Below are 23,310 nucleotides of genomic sequence, written 5' to 3'. Positions count from 1 at the left end.
CTTCAGTCCCCTACTACCTTTCCCGACCAATCCCTTGAGTGGCTGCCAGTTCATCAAGCACATCAGGATCCTCAGGATCCTCCAATCTAGGCCTCGACCCCAGTCAGTACTCTCGACACTCCTTCCAAATTGGAGCAGCCTCGGCCGCATCCCAGCACAGGGTTCCAGACCATATCATCAAGAGATTAGGCAGGTGGAAGTCTGCCTGCTTTGCCGGGTACATCCCGAATCCTCAGGTAGAAATGTCGCAAGTATTTGCCAAACTTGCTCAGTAAATAACACTAAACCAATAAAGAGTTTTCACCCCTACCTGAATGTTTTTTCCCCCTTTTTTGGTATACCGACCAGCAGACCAGGGCGCACTTCAGGTCCATTTCATGTTGTAAGTCTTGTGGCGTGTTTATGTGGTTCACATCCATCCCAGTTGAAGGCCTTCGACCATAAATAAGAAGGCCAGTATTGTGGCTTGAATTTATGGGAGGAGTGCACAGGCCGCCCCTGATATATACAGTATATCTATACATACGTACGGTATATATAAATTAATGAATGATGGTATTAGGTTTTGACCATAGTAAGAAAATGTACTAGTTTCTGTGCATTGTATTTTTATTTCTGATGCTGCTGGGATTTATTACTGTGGAATGACACTGACAAATCATGTCTACTGTAATGACATGTATTTTTACTGAAAAGTAGCAGTTACTGTATCTTCCATTTACCTGTACCTTCTAGAAATTCTTGGCTAACAGCATTGTTGATAACAGATGCCACAGCTAAGCTTAGAACAATTTATAAACTTTATATGGGTGTGGGCTACTTGGCAGCATATTTAGTGAAGGTTTTGTATACTTCCAAACTATTGTGTGCCGTGGGTATATTTTCCTGGAAATGACTTTTGTTCTGTGTCAAAATTGTAAAGGTAATAACTGCTTTGCCTCCAGCACTTGTTTTCTTTTTTTTTGACAGTTTCTATTAACAAATCACCACTGCAGACAATGTTCTGCTTCAGCAACAAGCTTCACAGTTTAGCTACAATTGTTTCTGTTTTCCTAACACATAATGAGCATTTGAGAAGCCCTGGACTTGTGGGAATGAGCTTCAGTACCAAGAGCTTGCAGGAGACATCAAAATACTCCCCAGAGTCAAAAAGAAATGTATTTTCTACCGAGTGTTATCAAGTCATTTATTTAACTAGTTTGTATGCTGGGATGATATCTCATTTCAATCAACAAACAAGGCAGCACATGTACTGGAGCATTATAGGTGCCAGAGAAGAAAAATGGTCTACGTGTATTGTGAAGCTACAGGTTTATCAGGGTAAGAGTTTAAGTAGTTAATACAGTAAGTGTTATAGATTCTGTATTAAAGCCTGACTGTAATCTTTTTTATCACATTTACCAACAGTAGTTTGCAATTTTTGTTCTTTGCGTTATATGCTTTGTTTTTATTTCTTTAACACGGATCAAAAGGTTAGAGGAAAGCATGGCTATTATATTGAATATTTTACCTTGTATAATATTAGTTGTATACAGTATAGTTCAATACACATTGCTCGGGGAGCACATTGCAGGGGCTTCTATCGTTAAGGTTTCTTTCTCTACGTGATTCTTTCTACAAGTGATATGCACTTCAATCGCTGCTTCAATCTCTGCTTCAAGTTCTGCCTCACCTGATCATTCCTTCTCTGTCTCTTACAGGTATGTGTCAGCTCACCCACATCTTCCACCGTTAACTGAAATTGGGATCTGCCTGCTGTCTGTATGTGTGTGTCTCTGGTATGTGTCAGCTCACCCACATCTTCCACCGTTAACTGAAATTGGGATCTGCCTGCTGTCTGTATGTGTGTGTCTCTGGTATGTGTCAGCTCACCCACATCTTCCACCGTTAACTGAAATTGGGATCTGCCTGCTGTCTGTATGTGTGTGTCTCTGGTATGTGGCCTTCTCTATCTGTTGCCCTGTGCGCACAACCATGACATTATTTGTTGCTCTGACTGTCTTACCTAAGTTTTATGTGTTGATCTTATCTTGGCCTCTTGCTATTCTGACTTTTGAAGCAAAAAGTCCACTTTGATTGCTAGGCATTCTTATAGTCACTCATGATTAATTAACAAACTTCAACCCCACCCTTATAACAGTATATATTTGAGCATCCTTAAAGGGTGAGCACATTGCTCGGGGAGCACATTGCAGGGGCTTCTATCGTTAAGGTTTCTTTCTCTACGTGATTCTTTCTACAAGTGATATGCACTTCAATCTCTGCACTTCAGCGATTGCACGAAGCAAACAAATACAGCAATCTGCACTGGAAAGCAGCTAACAGACTGCAGGTGACCCTGTCTCTCTAATAGGCTCTCCTTCCGCTCTGTAACATGCACTCTCTACCACTGCTTCTGACACTCCTCTCCTCTCTCCTCAAACACTCTTACCTTCACCCCCCTCTCCACCCGCCTGCTTATACATATCACCCTGCCTTCTGTCTTCTCCCTACTACTGCTCCTACCAACTCTCGCTCATTCTACATCCATACACTGATAAAACCTCCAGTACTCTGAGACATGCCCCTGCACATAAATCACAGTCCCACATTACTTCCCTCACCCTCCTGCTTCTCCTAATCTCTGGTGACATATCCCCAAACCCTGGGCCACCATCATCTGTCTTTGCCCATCGCTCCCATCCCCCTACACTCTCTGGCAGGAGCCGTAACCCACAGAACTTGGTCTCTATTCCTCTTTCCAAAACCAGCCCCCCCTTTTCCTGTGACCTGTGGAATGAACGTTCTGTCTGCAACAAACTCACCGCCCTTTACGACCTCTTTATTACAAATTCCTTTAACCTACTTGCCATTACTGAAACCTGGCTTCATGAATCGGATACTATTTCTCCTGCTTCCCTCTCCCATGGGGGCCTTCTCTGGACTCACTCCCCCAGACCAAGTGGACGGAAGGGAGGTGGAGTGGGAATCCTTCTAGCCCCATGCAGCACCTATCAGGTTCTTCACCCACCTCCCTCTCTGACACTCTCCTCTTTTGAGGCAAATTACATTCGTCTTTTTTCTCCCATTTCTCTAAGAATTGCTGTCATCTACCTGCCCCCTGGACCAGTATCAGCCTTTCTTGATGACTTCTCTGCCTGGCTACCCTACTTTCTCTCTTCTGAAATCCCCACAATTATTCTTGGGGACTTCAACATCGCTGTCAACACTAACACTACTATTACTTCTAAACTTCTCAGTCTAACCTCATCACTTGACCTGAAGCAATGGATACAGGCTCCTACCCACTCCAACGGCAACACCCTTGACCTTGCCTTCTCCTATCTGTGCACTCCGTGCAACCTTTCCAACAATCCACTCCCACTCTCTGATCACCACCTTATTAGTTTTGCTCTCTCCTTGTCTTCCACCTCTTCTCCCTCCAACCGCCTAACAATTACACGTAGAAACCTTCGCCACCTCAACCCTTCTCTTCTCTACTCTGCTACTGATCACCTCTATGACAAAATCTCACCTCTGTCCTGCCCCAACCTAGCTACTTTCATCTACAACAGCTCACTGTCTTTCTCCCTAGACAAGCTTGCCCCCCTCACTACACGCAGAATTAGGCCCCGACTACTACAACCCTGGCAAACAGATGACACCAGAAGTCTCAGAAAACGTAGCCGCGCTCTTGAGCACCTGTGGCATAAGACTAAGACCCAGGAAGACTTCATACAATATAAATCTGCCCTCCTAAAATACTACTTCTGCCTTCACACTGCCAAACAGACCTACTTTATCACACTCATTAACACCTTCTCATCCAGTCCACGTCAACTCTTCTCTACCTTCAACACTCTACTCTGTCCTCCACTGCCTCCACCCACCAACTCACTCACTGCCCAGGAGATCGCCAATCACTTCAAAACTAAGATTGATACAATTCATGAGGAGATCACCAATGCGCAAAAACCTCCCCCATGCAACACCCCATGTCCACAGACACAATCATTACTTCCCTCATTCAACCCTGCTACTATTACTGAGGTTGCTAAACTTTTATCTAGCACTCATCTAACCACTTGCCCCCTGGATCCTGTTCCCTCGCAAATGCTACGCTCACCTTCTGACTCGATTCTACGCTCTCTAACTCACATTTTCAACCTCTCCCTCTCTTGTGGCATCTTCCCAAACTCTCTAAAACATGCGCTAGTCACCCCCATACAAAAAAAGCCCTCACTCTCAACGTCCCATCTCCTTACTCTCCTTCTCCTCCAGACTTCTTGACTGGTCTACAACCGACTAAGCGACCATCTGACCATGAATAAACTTCTTGATCCCCTTCAGTCTGGTTTTCGCCCTCAACACTCCACGGAAACTGCTCTCCTTAAACTCTCAAATGATCTACTAATGGCTAAAGCCAATGGACACTATTCTGTACTACTTCTCCTGGATCTCTCTGCTGCCTTTGACACAGTGGACCACCCCCTCCTCCTCAAAAAACTACACTCCTTTGGTCTCCGTGACTGTACTCTTCGCTGGTTCTCATCCTACCTATCCCACCGCTCCTTCAGTGTCACTTACAACTCTACTTCCTCCTCTCCACTTCCTTTTTCCGTTGGGGTCCCCCAAGGTTCTGTTCTTGGACCTCTCCTTTTCTCAATCTACACCACCTCCTTGGGTCAGTTGATTGCCTCCCACGGCTTTAAATATCATCTCTACGCTGATGACACCCAAATCTATCTCTCCACCCCCCAGCTCTCTCCATCTGTCTCCTCACGCATTACCAACTTACTAGCAGACATATCAGCCTGGATGTCACATCACTTTCTCAAACTCAACCTATCCAAAACTGAGCTCATGATATTTCCTCCCTCAGGTGCCACTTCCCCTGATTTCCCTGTCAACGGCTCAACTATCAACCCATCTCCCCACGCCAAGGTCCTAGGTGTAATCCTGGACTCTGAACTAACCTTTCGACCCCACATTCTATCACTATCCAAAGCTTGCCGCCTCAGTCTTCGCAACATCTCCAAGATACGCCCCTTCCTAACCAATGACACCACAAAGCTTCTAATCCACTCCCTGGTCATCTCCCGCCTCGATTACTGCAACTCCCTCCTCATTGGTTTACCTCTAAATAGGCTATCCCCACTTCAGTCCATCATGAACGCTGCTGCCAGGCTCATCCACCACACAAACCGCTCAGCGTCTGCCACACCCCTCTGCCAATCTTTCCATTGGCTGCCACTCAACTTACAAAGCCATCCACAACCTGGCCCCCAGCTACATCTCTAACCTAGTCACAAAATACCAACCTAATCGTTCTCTTCGCTCCTCCCAAGACCTCCTGCTCTCAAACTCCCTTATCACCTCATCCCATGCTCGCCTTCAGGACTTCTCCAGAGCCTCCCCCATCCTCTGGAATGCTCTACCCCAATCCGTCCGATTTTCTCCTACTTTATCCACTTTCAGACGATCCCTGAAAACTCATCTCTTCAGAGAAGCCTATCTGGCCCCCACCTAACAACTGTACATTTATCTTCTCAATCAGCACATCACCCATAGTTATTACCTCTTGTATCTCTTGACCTTCCCTCTTAGATTGTAACCTCTAAGGAGCAGGGCCCTCTGATTCCTACTGTATCAAATTGTATTGTATTTGTACTGTTTACCCTCAAGTTGTAAAGCGCTACGTAAACTGTTGGCGCTAAATACTGTATAATAATAATAATAATAATACTTAGTAAACTGTTTTCAGCATGCTATATGTCCATTTAAACAACCCTGTTTAAAGTGGTAGTAAAGTGTGAAATGAAAATTGTACCTACAGATAAGCTTATAGTGAGTCTTGTATGTAGGTACAGTGAATATCTCTTAAACTTGTGTCGTTTAGGAAGTATTCGCATTGGCAATAGCTTGTGCAGTGACACACTGCATTCAGGGCACAGTGAGTGTGCTGTGAATGCAGAGCATAATGCAGCGATGATGACTCCATTGTGCATGCACAGGAGTGATGTCATTGGGGCCCAGCCTTTCAAACAACCATAGAACATGAACCTGGAAGAAGTCTGGGGGCACCGCCTGTGGTGATAGTGCAGCGCTGGAGGGTTGGAGGGCTCAGTTTCTAAGGTAAGTCTGCCATTATGTGCTAGAATGCAGTACATGCTATAGCATACTACTGTAGGGGGCCGTTTTAAAAAAGGGAGTGGACTTTACCACCACTTTATATGGACAATAAGCTAATTTGATGTGTATCTGTGGTCACAATATAAACTCATATATTAATTTCTACATTATATTTCAATAATTTTTAGCCTACTCCTATTAACCTGAACAATCTTGATGTTTTGAAAACATATTTTTTGAAGAATCCTACACATTTACTTCCTTGAATTCTTTGACATGTATTCACTATGCCCTGTCAGTAGGCATTGCTGGGGGGTCACACATTTCATAGAGCCTGCTGTCTGAACTACAGAGAGCACAGTCAATACAGAAAATAATTCACATCATATTTGCTTTCAGGCAGCAAGGTAACATGGCATATGTGGTGTAGGTGTACAGGACAATAAAGGGGTGTGAGACTTCAGCTGGGCTCAAAATAAAGCTGCAGGAGTTAAACAGAGGTAAAATGTATTGCTAATAATTAAACTACAGGTGAAGTAGTTTAATGCATAGAGACAGCGGGGAGCAGTGTGTAGGCAGGTGCAGTCTACTTTTTCCACTGCAGGTGGTGCTTAAGGGCAGCGGCATTGCAGGGAGAGAGGAAGTCAAGATGAACATGTTCCTTTATGGTTTCCAGGGTCACTGGGGAAGCTGTCCAATTGAATGCTGCGGCCCCTTTTGACTATAGCAGCCATCTTGGGTCAGACAGAGACTATTGTAGCCTCTGGTTCCCAGGCTTGTTGCACACTCTGCCTGTGGGTAGTGTATGGACAGGTCACCTGTCTGATAGGGACCGTGATTAGCAGCAGGAAGAGATTTCAGATGAGTAGGGAAAGGATAGGATCACACCATCCTTCTGAAGACCTTCCCATTTGGGCTTGGACTGGCCAGGTCGCATTCCACCCCTCAAGAAAGAAGCTGTTGGCACATCTGAGGCCTGCTCTGCTTAGACATGTGCACACTGAAATATTTTGTTTCGGAATTTCGTTTTTGTTTGAAAAATAAATTTATTTATTTACTCCCGAAATTTGTTTTTATTTATTTAGTTTTTCATTAAAAATTGCATTTGTCCGAAAATCCAAATTAATTAAGGTCGAATCTGCCATTGAAGGCTTATGGTGTCTGTCGAATGTTCAAAGAAGATTCGAAGGAGCATCTAAACTGTACGTGTACATTTCCGGTCAAATTTTCCGCCTACAAGCTAGCTGTAGTAGAATTCTAATGTTGTATGACTAGTAATAATTATATTTATTAATTATTTTACTAGTCAACCAACATTAGAATTTTTCTATAGCCTATGGGTGAATGCATTTGACCAGAAATGTGTGATTGCAGCGTCGTACAGTTTAGCTGCTTCATCGAATCTTCTTAGAACTTTCGACAGACACCATAAGCCAAAGATTCGACGTTTGTATGTTTTTCGTTGCTTTGTTGAATCTTCGTCGTTCATGTTGGATAGTCTACTCTACCCCAACAGTCAGCCAACTTCCACATTCGCTTCTCAATCTCCAAGTGCAATGGCGGGCGCGGCATCTGATGTTGTGTCAGATATTGATATGGTATTATAATATAGAATCTATAATAATAAATCCCCCCCACAACACGGGCAGCCTCTGAGGCTATCACAACACTAGCAACACTAGTATCACTATCAAGTTCACAACACTAACACAATAGCAGCAGATTATTATGAAAAAGTTAAGTTGAAGTGTAGCTTGCTTCACTATTGTTCTGCTGCTGTGCTTATGCTTAATTGCTAAATCATTCAGGTTCTCTGACAAACGGACCAGCTAAGATTGACTGTCTTCTGAAATGATTCAGTGTGTGTGTCTCTCTTTCTGCTAGCAAATCGTAAGTGAAAGTAAGTTGGCTGTAAGTGTGTACTTCTAGCTATTTTACTGCCCCTCCTCTTTGGTTACAATCGGCCAACAACATTCATCATTATCATTATTTTTATTTTACTTCCCCCACCCAATTCCAGCAGCGATCTTTTCTCTCTATGTCGAATCTTTTCTCTCTATGTCGAATCTTTTCTCTCTATGTCGAATAATCTTGGACTAAGAGTTAAGGTTAGGCACATTCGACCACAGGTTCCATAGACACAGATTGTAATTGTCAGCGTCATGTCGAATTTCCTATCTATATCGAACTGCTGTCGCAACGAAAATGAAAATAAAGCATTTGTTTATGTCGGATCTTTCAGTTATCGTACTCTGCACTTGCATTATCATTTGTTAAAACAATAACGAAAATACATGAAATTCAGATGAAAATGCATTCGGACGAAAACAAATGCACAAGTTTAGCTCTGCTACTGCTTGTCCATGCCATGAGTATTCTCAATTGGGTGCCTTCCCACTGTGTTTGTTGCAAATTACTGGATTCTGCATTAATACAAGTTCTGTTCTCTGCAACTGGACTTTCTGTTTACTGCCGCTGCACCACACTGCACCTCCCCACAAGTGTATATCCAGGATGGCCATCCCTCACTAGAAACTATAATAGCAAGTCCCTCTGTCATTGCACAGAGCGAAAACCAATGTATACTTGAAGTTGAACCAAGGTCAGTAAAATTGCAGAACCGTCTGCATCTACCCTGTTTCCCTGAAAATAAGACCTAGCGTGATTGTCGGTGATGGCTGCAATATAAGCCCTACCCCCCAAATAAGTACTAGTTAAAGTCCTTGTAGGTCTTATTTTCAGGGTAGGGCTTATTTTCAGGGAAACAGGGTAGGGCTTATTTGGGGGGTAGGGCTTATTTTGCAGCCATCACCGACAATCACGCTAGGTCTTATTTTTGGGGAAACAGGGTATTTCCTTAAGTATGTCAAACTCATGTAATTGCACAACATATTTCTCTGTATTTATTGTTTGGTTTTATAATGAAAGTTTGTTAAAACAGCCTTTGTCTATCTCCTAAAGGTAGCAAGCTCTATTTTGAAATCCTGCAATAGTTCTATGTATCTATTTATTTTTTAAAACTTTTTTAAACTTCACCTCCAAATTCTTCTGTGCGGGGTTAGCAATGGGCCCACTATACTTAATTGTTCTGGGTCTTAGACTGTTGAGTTTTATTAAGCTTTATCTGAGTGTTTGGTCTTAACATCACAGGAGAAATGCTGTTCAATACATCACACTTTAACCTTTGGCATTTGCTCAGTGATGGTCAGAAAAGTCTGTGGGATCTTATGATACTGCACATTAACAGCACGGAAACCATTTGATTTGTCTTACTTAAAGGATAGCACTGACATATCACACATAAAACAGAGCTTGAAGAATACTGTGAATGGTTCTTTTTCCTTGTCTTACTATTCCAGAACTTCACAGCTGAGTTGTTTGAAATCACTAACATATAAAGTCATTTTGTAGCTCTGTAAACCTGAAAATAATGCATAAGTGTGAACCAGCAGAATGCCTAAAGCTGACCTTCCTTAACTAGTTAAGGACCAGAAGGATTTGCCCCCTTAATGACCAGGCCATTTTTTGCGATACGGCACTGCGTCACTTTAACTGACAATTGCGCGGCCGTACGATGCTGTACCCAAACAAAATTGATGTCCTTTTTCTCCCACAAATAGAGCTTTCTTTTGGTGGTATCTGATCATCTCTGCGTTTTTATTTTTAGCGCTATAAACAAAAAAAAGTGAAGAAACAATATTTTTAACTTTTTGCTATAATAAAAATCCCCCCCCCCCCCCCACAAAAAAAAATGTAAAAAAACTTATTTCTTCACCAGTTTAGGCCAATATGTATTCTTCTACATATTTGTGGTTAAAAAAATCACAATAAGCGTATATTGATTGGTTTGCACAAAACAAAAATGACATTGTCTACAAAATAGGGAATAGATTTATGCCATTTTTATTATATTTTTTTTTTACTAGTAATCAGCGATTTTTAGCGGGACTGTGACATTGCAGTGGACAGACACTTTGGTGCTTAAACTAGCCACTGATTTCTGTATAAATGTCACTGGCAGGGAAAGGCTTAACACTAGGGGCCAATCAAGGGGTTAAGTGTTCCCTAGGTAGGTGTTTCTAAATGTGGGGGCAGTGTAGTGACTGGAGGAGGAGACAGATCGCTGTTCCCAATCAATAGGAACAGCAGATCTGTCTCTCCTTCCCTGACAGAACGGGGATCTGTCTGTTTACATTGACAGATCCCCTTTCTGTCTCTCTCAGGAGCGATCGTGGGTGGCCGGCGGACATCGTGGGTGCCGGCTACGTGCATTGGCTCATGCGTCGCGCCGAGAGCACATGCGCATGCCCCCTAGACCTCTTAAAGCGGCGATGTACAATGACGTTGATTCGCCCAGGAGAGCCAACCTGCCGCATTACAACTGCAGCGGCTGGTCTTAAAGCGGTTAAAGTGGTTTTAAATCTCAGACATGAAATATGAACAAAGCATATCCCTTTATAGTGTGTACTTGTCTCAGTTAGCAGCACTAAGGGGTTAATTTACTATAGGCAAATAGACTGTGAAAGTGCAGTTGTTCCAGGGCTTAGTAAAGCTTAGTAAATCATCCAATCACGTGCAAGCGATAAGGCTGTTTTTTTTTATTTTCCTTGCACGTGATTGGGTATTTTTTGCAAAGTGAAGCATTACCTAATTTACTAAGCTCTGGAGCAACTATTTGCCTTTAGTAAATTAACCCTCAAGTGTAATTTCTGTCCGCTACTTCATTCCTCTGCTATCAGCCTGAAAGTCTTCTATCAAGCTTTCCTCACACCAAAAGAAAAATGGTGACGGTGGGGGGGTCTCCAACAGATTGACAGTCTCATCTCTGTTCCAGTGTGTTGTGTAGGGGGGTCTCTTCTCTCCAATCAGCTCTTAGAGCTTTTCTCGCTGAGCTCTGCAGAGTGTCATTTCAGATCTCCCCCCCCCCTTTTTTTTGTCCACTCAGATAAGCTTTAATAATTCAGCACTTTAAATGGACGTAGAGAAGAGAAGACTGCAGATAGGCAGGTACATCCTGTGTAGGAGGAGGTGTTTCACCTCTGTGTATAACCTGATGCCAGTCACCTCACTGGGAATATGTAAGGGTTTACAACCACTTTAAGGATTTGTGATTGTTCATTCTTGAAGGGTCAAAAGCTCTAATGATCATCTCTTGATCTGACAGGAACATTCACAGAACATTGCATGGATTCAAGTTTCCCAAGGAGCCGCAAGTGTCTCTCCTATATTAAAAATCCCCCGAGCATCTTCTAACTTATCCAGTTTTGCTGCTTGGCATGTATCTCATGCAAACATCATCGGACTGTCAAATATTTTAATGGGGTAGAAATTTTACTTGGTGTTGTTGATTTACTAAAATTGAAGAGTGCAAAACTAGTGGAGTTCTGCATAGAAACCAGCTTCCAGGTTTATTGTCAAACTTAACCACTTAAGGACCAAGCCTCTTTTTGACACTTGTTGTTTACAAGTTAAATCAGTTTTTTTTTTTTTTTGCTAGAAAATTACTTAGAACCCCAAACACTATATTTTTTTTCAGACACCCTAGAGAATAAAATGGCGGTCATTGCAATACTTTATGTCACACCATATTTGCGCAGCAGTCTTACAAGCGCAATTTTTTTTTTTTTTGAGTTAAAAAATAAAACAACAGTAAAGTTAGCCCAATCTTTTTCTATATTGTGAAATATATAAATATAATATTACGCTGAGTAAATTGATACCCAACATGTCACGATTCAAAATTGTGCCCACTCGTGGAATGGCGACTAACATTGGTACTTAAAAATCTCCATTGGCGACATTTAAAAATTTCTACAGGTTACCAGTTTTGAGTTACAGTGGAGCTCTAGAGATAGAATTATTGCTCTCGCTCTAACGATCATGGCGATACCTCACATGTGTGGTTTAACACCGTTTTCATATACAGCGCGACTTACGCATGCTTTCGCTTCTGTGCTCAAGCTCGGCAGAACGGGGCGGTTTAAAAAATTTTGATTTTTTTTTCTTATTTATTTTACCTTTTATTTTTCATTTTTACATTGTCCTTTAAAAAAAAATTGTATCACTTTTATTCCTATTACAAGGATCAAAAAGCAGAACAGGACCTCTTAAATGTGAGATCTGGGGTCAAAAAGACCTCAGATCTCAAATTTACACTAAAATGCAATAAAAAAAAATAAATGTCATTAAAAAAATAAATAAAAAATGTCCTCTTTAAGAGCATTGGGCGGAAGTGATGTTTGTAGTTGCTTCTGCCCTCTAATGCTATGGAGCTGAGTGGGGGCCATCTTTCCCTCACTCGGCATCCAGACAGTGAGGGGAGCAGACACAATCGTCTCTGCAGCTAACGACGGTTCTGGTAAGCCATGGACACGACTGGAGCGCGGTGGGAGGGGAGGGGTCCCTCTCATGCCACCAATAAAAGTGATCTCACGCCACAGAGACCACTTTTATATGAAAAAGAAACGCACGCCATTCCTGACAGTACCGGAGTTATGGCAGCTAGCTGCTGCCATAACAACGGTATTTAACATCAAAGTACCGACGTACAGGTACGGCGATTTGCGTGAAGTGGTTAAGTGAACAAGCTGGAGTTAGAAGCTGGCTACCATGCACAACCGCACGAGATTTTGCACTCTCCAGTTTTAGTATATCTACCCTGGTCTTTGTTATTTTCAATCACTGCTGGCAATAATCATTGGGCAGCATCTTTAGTGAAATGCTGTAATTCAAAAAATAATAAAAATCTACCAACAACAGAATTCAGAATTTTCACACTTTTTTTTCAGCCTTTGTAAATCAGAGATCCATGTGGATGGAACTAGGAATTCACAAAACTCATTAAAAGATAAAGGGTTGTATTTTGAAGCACTTTGTAAATGTATTTAAACCCAGGGGCAGTTGATAAGATCCAATCTCACATTTCATTTTTTACTGCCCTCCATCATTTGCAGCTGATAGTGGGGTTACACATCAGAAAAGTAAACTTTGTTTGTAATATATCATTTACTTTTTGTGAAAACTGCAAGCTATCTCTCAAGGCCGTATATATATCAGATTTTAATACAATTTTCAAGGAGTATCATTGTCTCAAACAGACTGAGCAGTTTGTGTAAGTCATTAACTTAGTGAAGGATGGGTTTTACTTTCATTGTAGATGCTGCAGGTATCACATCTGATTGCTGTTAGGGAGTTACATGTACATTTCATGCAGGAACCAATCACATAATGTACATAATGATACTGTTAAATGTGACTGAAAAAAAATGTAAAAAAGTGAAAGGTGACCATGCAGGCTGCGCTGTGGGTATTATGGTGCACATGCTCAGATAAGTTCACTGTGACAGCAGCCATCATGCATATACAGTTTTATACACTGGTGCCTCCGAGTGGGTTTCCAGTGATAAATATCTGTACATATTTCCTGATAACACAGCATACTGTTTTTTTTTTTTTTTTTTTTTTTTTAAGGGAGAAGTACAGCCAAAGTGCGTTTGGCTGTACTTCTCCTGTGGATCACAGGAGTGCAGTTCATTCTGCACTCCTGTGTCCCATTAACAGCAGACAGCGTGCCGAAGCCCGCTGTTGGCTGACATCAAAGAGCTGGTCCAGGCTCTGGCAAGATCGCGACCATATGATCGGAATCTTCTCACCTGCCTGGACTGGCACCTGGCTCCCACCCCTCCACAGCCCAGCACTCCAGTGAGAACTGGAGGGGTAAGCAGACTGCGGTGACTGACAGTCAGGGCTCTCTGCTCAGGGAGCTGAGAGAACTGAGTGTTCAGTGGTGTTTGATTGCCCGGTTCTCGGCCTTAGAGCAGGTGGGGGACAGATGCAGCATCGGACTGATGCATCCACCTAGGTAAGTATGATTCCAAAATAAAAACAATTCCCACACTTCTCCTTAAAGCTGAATTCAAGGCAGATATAAAAGACACAAAGGGGCTGATTTACTAAAGGCAAATAGACTGTGCATTTTGCAAAGTGCAATTGCGCTCTGCATGAGCAGTTGCTCCAGAGCTTAGTAAATGAGCAGAAACTCTTCTGACATCCATCATCCAATCATGTACAAGCAATAATGCTGTTTTTTTTTTTTCCCCACACGTGATTGAGTATTCTTTGCAAAGTGAAGATTTACCTCATTTACTAAGCTCTGGAGCAACTGCACTCGCAAAGTGAACAGTCTATTCGCCTTTAGTAAATCAACCCTAAATTGTTGCATCTCTGTGATGATTAATACATCATGAAATGTCAAATTAAAACAGTGTAGATACTGGAATTTAAGAGAAGAGCTCAGATTGTGAGAGGGAGAATCAGAACAAGAAACTAGCTATGCTGCAGTGGTTATGTGCTAAAAAGGGGCATGCTGATAGGAGGGAGAAATCAGCATAATAGAGAGTTGAGCCTTTTTCTCCTTCCACTGACCTGTAACCTTTCTTGACCTGTAACGTAAGTGCAGCAGAAAAAAAAGTAGCTATTCTGCCCAGCCAGACAGTGATTTGGCAGAGCTGTGTAAATCTCAGAAATGGATGGACAGAAATACAAATTCATTTGGCAAGTTAAACAGCTCCCTTTTACGTATCTCATCTCTGTGTTTATCTGTTCGACTAGAGTTCAAACAGTTCAAGCCTGGTGCTTTGCTTTCCTTTGGTTTGCATATTTCAATGCTTAGTGAGATGGTAAGATGATTTCTTTTTTTTCATTTTCAGGTAAATGTTGACAGACACTTGATTTAGTGGAATTTACTGCTGTAGAAGGCAAAAACGCAGCATTAGTTGGATGTTCAACATGCATGGCAAACTAGGCTATAAACATTAGTCTACAACCAGCTATGCCGGTTTAGGGTTCACATTATCAGGCAGCTTGTACGTATAAACATACCTGTAAGCCTGTGATGCAAGAATATGGTAGAGATGTGTTCCTGTTCTTGTTCATTTGCTTTACTAAATCAAGCCCATTCTTTATTTGATATTGTTACTTGAAGTAGTTGCAAAACCTTCAGTACGCAGCTCCCCCCGCAGGCCTCCCAATACTTACCTGAGCCCAATCCAGCGATGTGTACTAAAGCAGTTGCTGTTGTGGCTCTCTCCCTCCTCATTGGCTCAGACACTGCCAATGGCTCCACTGCTTTTATTTACAGCCAGTGAGGAGAGAGCAGGGGGTGGAGCCAAGCCCTATTCTGTGTGTCTTAATGACACACAGAGTGGGGCTCAGGAGCGAGCATGAACGAGTGCCCCCATAGCAAGTGGCTTGCTGTGGGGGGCACTCTGCGGCGGGTGGGGTGGCCCAGAGCACTGGCGGGGGACCTGATAAGAAGAGGACCGGGGGGCTGGTCTGTGCAAAACCATTGCACAGAACGGTAAGAATAAAAGAATAATGTGTTTTTTTTAAATAATAAGCCTTAAGTATCAGTTTAATATTTGTATTTATTTTTCAATATTTTTTTTTTATTATTAGCGTCATCAGCATTCCAGGACATTCAACATGTCATGTCAGTACAGGATTATTGAAACTGGAGTCAAGCAACTAGGCAAGATTTCAGCATAGAAATATAATCCAAAAGTGCTATAACCAGTAAAACTTAGCTGGAAAGCAACGTACTGAATATTCTGGGGGGCTAGGGGCAAATACAGAAATTGGGACTTGGCAGAAACCACCCTGCGGATGAAATCCACCTAGGTGTGTTATACTGGAACAATAATGTTTAGAGCTTCCGATTTTGGAAAATGTATTTTGACATTTGATAGTACCGTATATACTCGTGTATAAGTCGAATTTTTCAGCCCCTTTTTTGGGGCTGAAAGTGCCCCCTTCGACTTATACACGAGTCACCGCCGTCTGCCTACATGATCAGCGTGTCATGCAGGCAGACGGCGGCCAGCGTGTGCTCCATAGACTCGGCAGCGGCTCTCGCTGTTCAAAAGCCGCGCCTCCTCGTCTGTGATAGGCAGTCAGTGTACAGCCTATCACAGACATTCTCTCATCCTTGTCCGTGGTATGAGGATGAGAGAATGTCCGTGATAGGCTGACCGCTGACTGCTGGGAAATTGAGTTTTTTGGACGAGGAGGAGGCACGGCTTTTGAACACTGAATGGCCGCTGAATACTACACGCTGATCGGTGCAGAGCGGCGCACGGAGGATGCACAGGACACAGGTAGGATACACACACACACAGACACATGCACACAGGTACATATACACATACACATACACAGGACACAGGTACATATACACATGCACATTATACACAGGTACATGACACAGGTACATATACACAGGACACATGACACATATGCACAGGACACAGGACACATGACACATATGCACAGGACACATGATACCTGCACAGAACACAGGGAGGTATACAGCTGCAGATGGGCATTGTTGACCCTCTTTTTCCACTTGCAGTAGCTGCTGCATTTCTCCCCCTCGTCTTATACTCGGGTGAATAAGTTTTTCCCATTTTTTTGTGGTAAATTAGGGCCTCGACTTATACTCAGAAGGACTTATACTCGAGTATATACGGTATACTGCATGACTTAAATTCTGAAGGTTCAGGAGGGGTATAAATGATCACATAATGAAAAATAATAAGTCATCAGTGCAGGATGCTAGCTTGTGTTCTGTTTTTCATAGGACTTAATTCCTGTGATGTTCATGTTGGCTCATTTTTGCTTGCACATGATTGAATGATGGGAGTCAGCAGTATGCTTCACCTCATTCACTAAGCTCAGGGGAAAATTCCCTTGCAGAGTGCAACATTGTTTGCAAAGTGAATGATTTGCCTAGTAAATCAACCCCAGTGTCATTGATCACTGTCGTTGCAGTAGGATGTCCCTATTTATTTCTCTAGGTAATTTTCAATGCTAAGAGTGTAGCTTTCATGAACATCCAATCAAGCTGACTGAATGCCATTTTGCCATTGGTAGATAGTGTGTGAAATTTTTGATGGACAGATAGGCGAATTGTATTTAATGTCCTAGTGGTGTTTTTTTTTTTTGCTTCCTGTTGGGAACAAATCCAACCTGGTCCTTATGGATGATACTTTGGATGGTTGGTTACAACTTGTTCGCTAGTATTTTTGTGAAGAGCTTTAAACCTGTTTTGGAGCAATATCTCCCAAAAATTGACCCTTACCCTCCATTGGAATAAGTGATAGTAACTCTAACGGTATCTGGGGAAGAGTCTTGGCTGTCTACAGTTGAAAGTGGTTAAAAAGGTTAATTTGCTACGTTATATTGTGAATGTAATGCACTGTGAAATCTGACTGCAGAAAACTGCAATCAAGCAATTTGAAAAGTGTAATAGCTCCTCTGGATAAGTTACTGAGAAGCATTTTGCTATTAAACATTGCTAATTGATCTGTAAAAAATGTCTATTTCTGTAACATCCCACTGACATATTTTTCTAATGTATTTGTTATTGACTGCTTCGTGGCCCTATAATGGTAAATAAAGTGCCATCTGCGTGTTACCACAGGGATGGGTACAGAGGGAAAAAAATATTTAAAGTGTTACTAAACCCAAGAGCCTGCATTCCCTATATCTGGTCTCCCACAGTACGCAGAACATGGAAAAGCAATTATTTTAGTAAATATTAGGGTTGTCCCGATACCACTTTTTTAGGACCGAGTACAAGTACCGATACTTTTTTTCAAGTACTCGCCGATGCCGATTACCGATACTTTTTTTTAATGTCACGTGACAGTTTTTTTTTTGCTATTTTTTTTTGGGGGGGGGGGGGGGGTGAACGTTGTATGTGTGTGTGGTTTTTTTTTGTTTTCTTTTACAATTTTTATTTTTTACAATAAATATTTTTTTATTATTTATTGTTTTTTTTTTTTTTTTTTTTAAATCAGCCCTGTTGGGGGGCTTTGGTGAGATATCAGGGGTCTTAACAGACCTCTGATATCTCCCCCTTGAAACAGAGAAAGAGACAGAGGATAGAGATTCCCCAGTCCCTTTCTCTGCAGCGTCAGCTGCACTGAGAATGAATGGAGAGAAGACAGCGGCTTCTCTCCATTCAAAAACTGACACATCGTAATCACAGAAGATTACAATGTTTCAGTTATGTGAATGGACAGAGTCAGCTGACTCTATCCATACACAAAGGAAGGAGGGGGAGGACGGAGGAACTGAGGGGGAGAATGGAGGGAACAGATGAGAGAGGAATGCAGGGGACAGATAAGGATAGAGGAACGGAGGGGGAGAGATAAGGAGAGAGGAACGGAGGGGGAGTACGGAGGGGGACAGATAAGGATAGAGGAACGGAGGGGGAGTACGGAGGGGACAGATAAGGATAGAGGAATGCAGGGGACAGCGGAGAGGCACAGAGGAACAGAGGGGGCATGGAGGAGGATGCAGTGACAGTCAGCTGTGAGCGATCACCGCTGTATGTCACTAAAGCTGGTGAAAGCCGCTGGGGGAGAATCCTGTAACTCCCCCACGCGCCGATCACAGCTGTCCTCCAGGTATCGGGGGAAGCATCGGGAGCATTTGCCCGAGTACAAGAACTTGGGCAAATGCTCGGTATCGGTGCCGATACCGATACTAGTATCGGTATCGGGACAACCCTAGTAAATATAAACTTATAAATAGTGTCTGGATAAAGCTTGTTGGAGGAGTTTTCGTTCTCCTCTGAATGTCCTATTAGGCTGCAGGACCCCTGACCCTCTGTCTGGACAGTACTGATTGGCCCTGTGCTGATCACATGTACCCCCCCCCCCCCAAAAAAAATAAAAATAAAATAAAACTCTCAAGCAAAACACACCAAACTGAGCATGTGCAGCCTGACTCCAAGACTTTGTACTAACAGCAGATGGACTGAAGACTGTGGAAGAAAGGGGAGGATCTGAGAAGACAGGAGCGAACACCCTGTTTACACAATGCTGAGGATTAACCCCTTAGGTTCCACAGTGTGTATAAGAAGATTGTTTTACTGCACATACAGACTGATTTTACTGTTGTGGGTTTAGTAACACTTTTATTGATAATTGTCAATTTGTAAATTGTATTCTTATTTCCTTAAACTAAACAATATGCAACTCTTGCTCAAGAGTTCATATGCAATAAGAGCAGTAATCAACAACAGTCTATCGCATCTCCTCTTTTGGGGAATAAACGTATGGTTCCCATACACCTACAGGTCTAATTGAAGAATAATCTACAAATCTTAGCAACCTAACTTAACTGGTTATAATTACCTATGCTAAACAAACAGACTGACTGTTGCTAATTGATTATTTTGCAGCTTTATTAAAATGATTATTATCCGGCTCAAAGGGTTAGATTTATCAGGCAATCTATCTATCTTAATGACCAAGAAGAGGCATCTGACCCCTTTTGACCACAAAAGAGATCATAAGAAGTTGAGCCAATCTTAATCAAACTCAATCAATTTTAATAGGTAGCTGATTGCCATTGATTAAATATCGATCTGCAAGGTATGTTGACAATTAGAAATGATCTAAATCCTTCAAAATCAATTGTCAATCAGAATTATAATTTCAGTTATCTAGAACGTGTGAGTTGTTGCTGTGGTCTTACATACTACTATATGTCTTTGCAATTCTTGTTTGCTTTTTGCATTTTCTGTATGCTCATAAATAGTGTAGGAAATGCCTAAGAGAATATTTTCAGAGGTCTGAGAAGCCTTTGAAAGAAAAGTAATGCCAGAAATATATGTTGCACCACTAGATGGCAGTGATGATTTATTCAAATAGAAACTAAATGTACATAAAAACTGTCTGTTACTTTATTGATGAACTTTTCATTGCCTGATGAATGTTTCTATGATAGTTTCAAATGATGAGCACAATTATTGTTATAATTATGTTGTATTTGCAAGGCCCCAACATGCTCTACATTGTAATGCAATGGGTTGAGAAATAGCAGTGTAATAAAATATTTTTTTTCTTCATAATTATCCTGATTTAACATTCTGAGTGCCATCCAATATAAAGTACATTCTTATTCCACTCTTGTCTTCGTCAATATGTATTTATCTTCTGTCAAGTGACATCAGTTCCCATGCATGGCTGATTACGGAGGAAATCCTGTACTGTAGCACTTAAAAGGACCTACTGATGTGTTTTTAGCTATACTTGTGCAAAAAGTTAGGATAAATGTAAATAACATTACCAAAATGTGTTAATACTTTTAAAACCTTATTCTTGTGTATATTTGCTTATTACTTGCTGATTATCTTATCTAACTGATAACCTTTGTCTGACTTAAAACAACAGACTGACCGTCTGTAATGATGTCAAATATCCATAATACACTGGGAAGCCAGAGACCATATAACCTTGCCTATATTGTAATTGATGTGATAGAGCTTATAACTTAATTGTATTATTCTTAACAATAAACATGCTAGAAAATAATATTTGGCAATGCTGAACTGTGCTCTGCTGATTCATGTGAACTCTGATTTTTAATAGTAAATCCTCATTCCCTAAAGCAAAGCCTAACTAGTGGTCCTTGACAAAAGGTAGAAAACTATTAAAGCCAGCCCTTAGCTTTTAAGAAATCCATGTTCGCAGCATACACTTTCGTTTTATAAAATCAGCTTTGTAATAGTAACACAAGCAATAGTTATTTTTTGACAATCCAATATAAGCTGACTTGAAAAATCTCCTTTTTATATTGTTATTGCTGCTTATCTGCTGGCCATCTCTTTCCAAACCTTCCTGGATTCCCTGCATGCTTTGCAGCTTCTCCTCTGCTGTTTACTTTCAATTTCCAAGGGAACATCTGCACAGAGCGCTTTTGGTGCAATGCATTTTGGGTGCCTTTTACACTTGTTTTAGGCGAGCTACCATTAAACTCTGTAGAACATGCATTTTAATGAAAGCGCATCAAAGTTGCAACATGAAGGACTTTATTTAGCGCAGTGCACCTAAATGCACGTAAGACACAGTGCTGTGAACGGGGGATAAGGACTATGTATCCCATGGTACATTGCTGCCTGCAAGCTGCGATTCTCTTATTGACTCCACCTCTTGAAACTCCTTCTCTTGTCACCTCTGTAGATCAGAGGGCAGGCTCTGTGAAATGTGTGACACAGCAATGCCTACTCACAGGACATAGTGAATAGGTACCACAGAATTCAAGTAAATATGTGGGCATCTTCACAAAGTAAGTCTACAAACTGAGATGAATATATGATTTTGACTTTAAATAATTATAAAAGCGTTGTGTATAGTGGTTCTTAGGTAATCTGATGGAAATACAGTCCTGAAAAACAGCAGCTGTCACATATAATATTGTATCAGCATTTTTAGAAGTCACATAGTGCGGGTATTTTCACTGTTTAGATACACTTTAAATGTCACTGAAAATTGTAGTGATGTAGTAGTAGGGGTGAGGACTGATAATAATTATTATAATTCAAATTATTCCCGCAGCAACTCGGTTCATCCAAAAAGATGCATTTTATTGAGTCCCAGCACAGAACAAAGTCCACAAGATACTTGCAACAGACCAGATCACACCTATGCGGATTGGATGTGGGTTTGCTTGCATCCAATTCGCATGACAGGAGATTGTGACCGGCTCTCTATAGAGCCGATTTACATATCTCTGTTGCGGCCGTGGAGCGGCTTGCACAGGAACGCTGTGCCTCTTTTTCAGGGCTGAATTCAGATAAAAATTTGGCCCTGATTCGTCTCTGAAACGGAGAACAGGGATGCACTGGACCCCTGCTGTAAGCCGCATCTGTCGGAGGTGTGAACCCAACCATTCATGTTAAAGCAAGCATAGAGACATTACAATTCAGCATATGTCCAACGTATAATATGCACCTAAGTAGCTTCCATGTATTCAATAATGTGGGTTGTAATCTAGACCTGTGCTTTCATCTTGATTAAAAATGAATGTATGAATGAATGCATGTGTTTAACAGCTAAAAAACTTCCCCTGAAATACTAGTGTCTGAAACCAGAGGGGTTCCTGATTGGTTGACCAAACACGTTTGATCTGAACATGAAAAGACCCTACCTGTATTTAATGACGATAGCATTTAAAGCAGAGTTCCACCCAAAAATGGAACTTCCGCTTTAATGACAATTGGCATGATATTTTTTTGGGAGGGGAGCGGATACCCTCTTTTTCCGCGGCACCGGAAGGGAGATCACCTCTCCCCCCTCCCTCTCGGCAATCATCTGGGACACGTCACAGGTCCCAGATGATTGCCCGGCCAGTCGCGGCGCGCGGCGTGGCTCGTGCATGCGCAGTGGGTGCCCAGCTGTGAAGTCACAGCCGGGCACCCACAGTTACAATGCTGGCGCCGGAAAGGGAAGAGGGACATGAGCGGGGCTTCGTTCCCCCGCTTCGCTGGACCCTGGGACAGGTAAGTGCCCAATTATTAAAACTCAGCAGCTGCAGTATTTGTAGCTGCTGACTTTTATTTTTTCTTTTTAAGCAGAACTCCGCTTTAAGGTCTCTAAAATGTTTACTAGGCCAAGATATCACCATTTCTCATGAATACCCCCTCAAATCTAATTACCATCAATAAATACTTCTTGAATGGTCAAATAACATACTTTATCATCCTTAGGCTCCGTTCACACCTAGGCATTTTGGATCACAGGCATAATCGCCGCGATTCAGCCTGCAATTCCCGAATCGACGCAAAACAGATGATGTATGCGTGTAATCCTATAACTTTTAATGTAGCAAAGAAAACCGAGGGTCGTCTGGCGCCCAAAAGAAGTTCTGAAACTTCTTTTGGGCAACAGCCGTCCCGCGATTTTGGTTGTGCAAATTTGCAGCGATTTGTCAGGCAACAATCACAGCAAAATCGCGCCAAGTTTGGGGTGCCATTGAAAGTAATGTGTCCCACATTTTGCAGCGATTTGGGAAATATAGGCAGAATCGCTGTGATTCCGCCTGCGGTCCGGAACACCTAGGTGTGAACCGAGCCTTAAGTAGGTAAACAATGTACCCTTTGAAATGTTCAATTAGATTAACAGGCTATTCCACAGATACCAAGGTGACCTTGCGTAAAAATTAACATTGGATGTGTTAAATGGACTTGTCACTAGCCTGTTAAGAATGTATGTATGTGAATATGTGTGTGTGTGCATAGCTCTCTCTCTCTATACACACATATATTATATATAGATATATCTATATCTCTCTATCTCTCTCTCTCTCTCTCTCTCTCTCTCTCTCTCTCTCTCTCTCTATATATATATA

At 41.9% G+C, this 23,310-nt stretch overlaps 1 long non-coding RNA gene across 1 annotated transcript in view; it reads left to right on the top strand.

Annotated features, from left to right (window-relative positions):
* The first annotated feature begins 1,099 nt into the window (after nt 1-1,099).
* Nucleotides 1,100-23,310, top strand: part of LOC141129911 (uncharacterized) — a 34,904-nt gene continuing 12,693 nt past the window's right edge. Inside the window, exon 1 of the long non-coding RNA XR_012241904.1 lies at nt 1,100-1,320. This is a non-coding gene — a long non-coding RNA (uncharacterized lncRNA). The remainder of the gene's footprint in view (nt 1,321-23,310) is intronic.

This window comes from Aquarana catesbeiana, linkage group LG02 (assembly GCF_042186555.1).
Source record: "Aquarana catesbeiana isolate 2022-GZ linkage group LG02, ASM4218655v1, whole genome shotgun sequence".
In the NCBI taxonomy this organism is placed as follows: Eukaryota; Metazoa; Chordata; class Amphibia; order Anura; family Ranidae; genus Aquarana; species Aquarana catesbeiana.
Note: the sequence above shows the minus strand (reverse complement) of the source record. Positions and strands in the feature narration are given on the sequence as shown.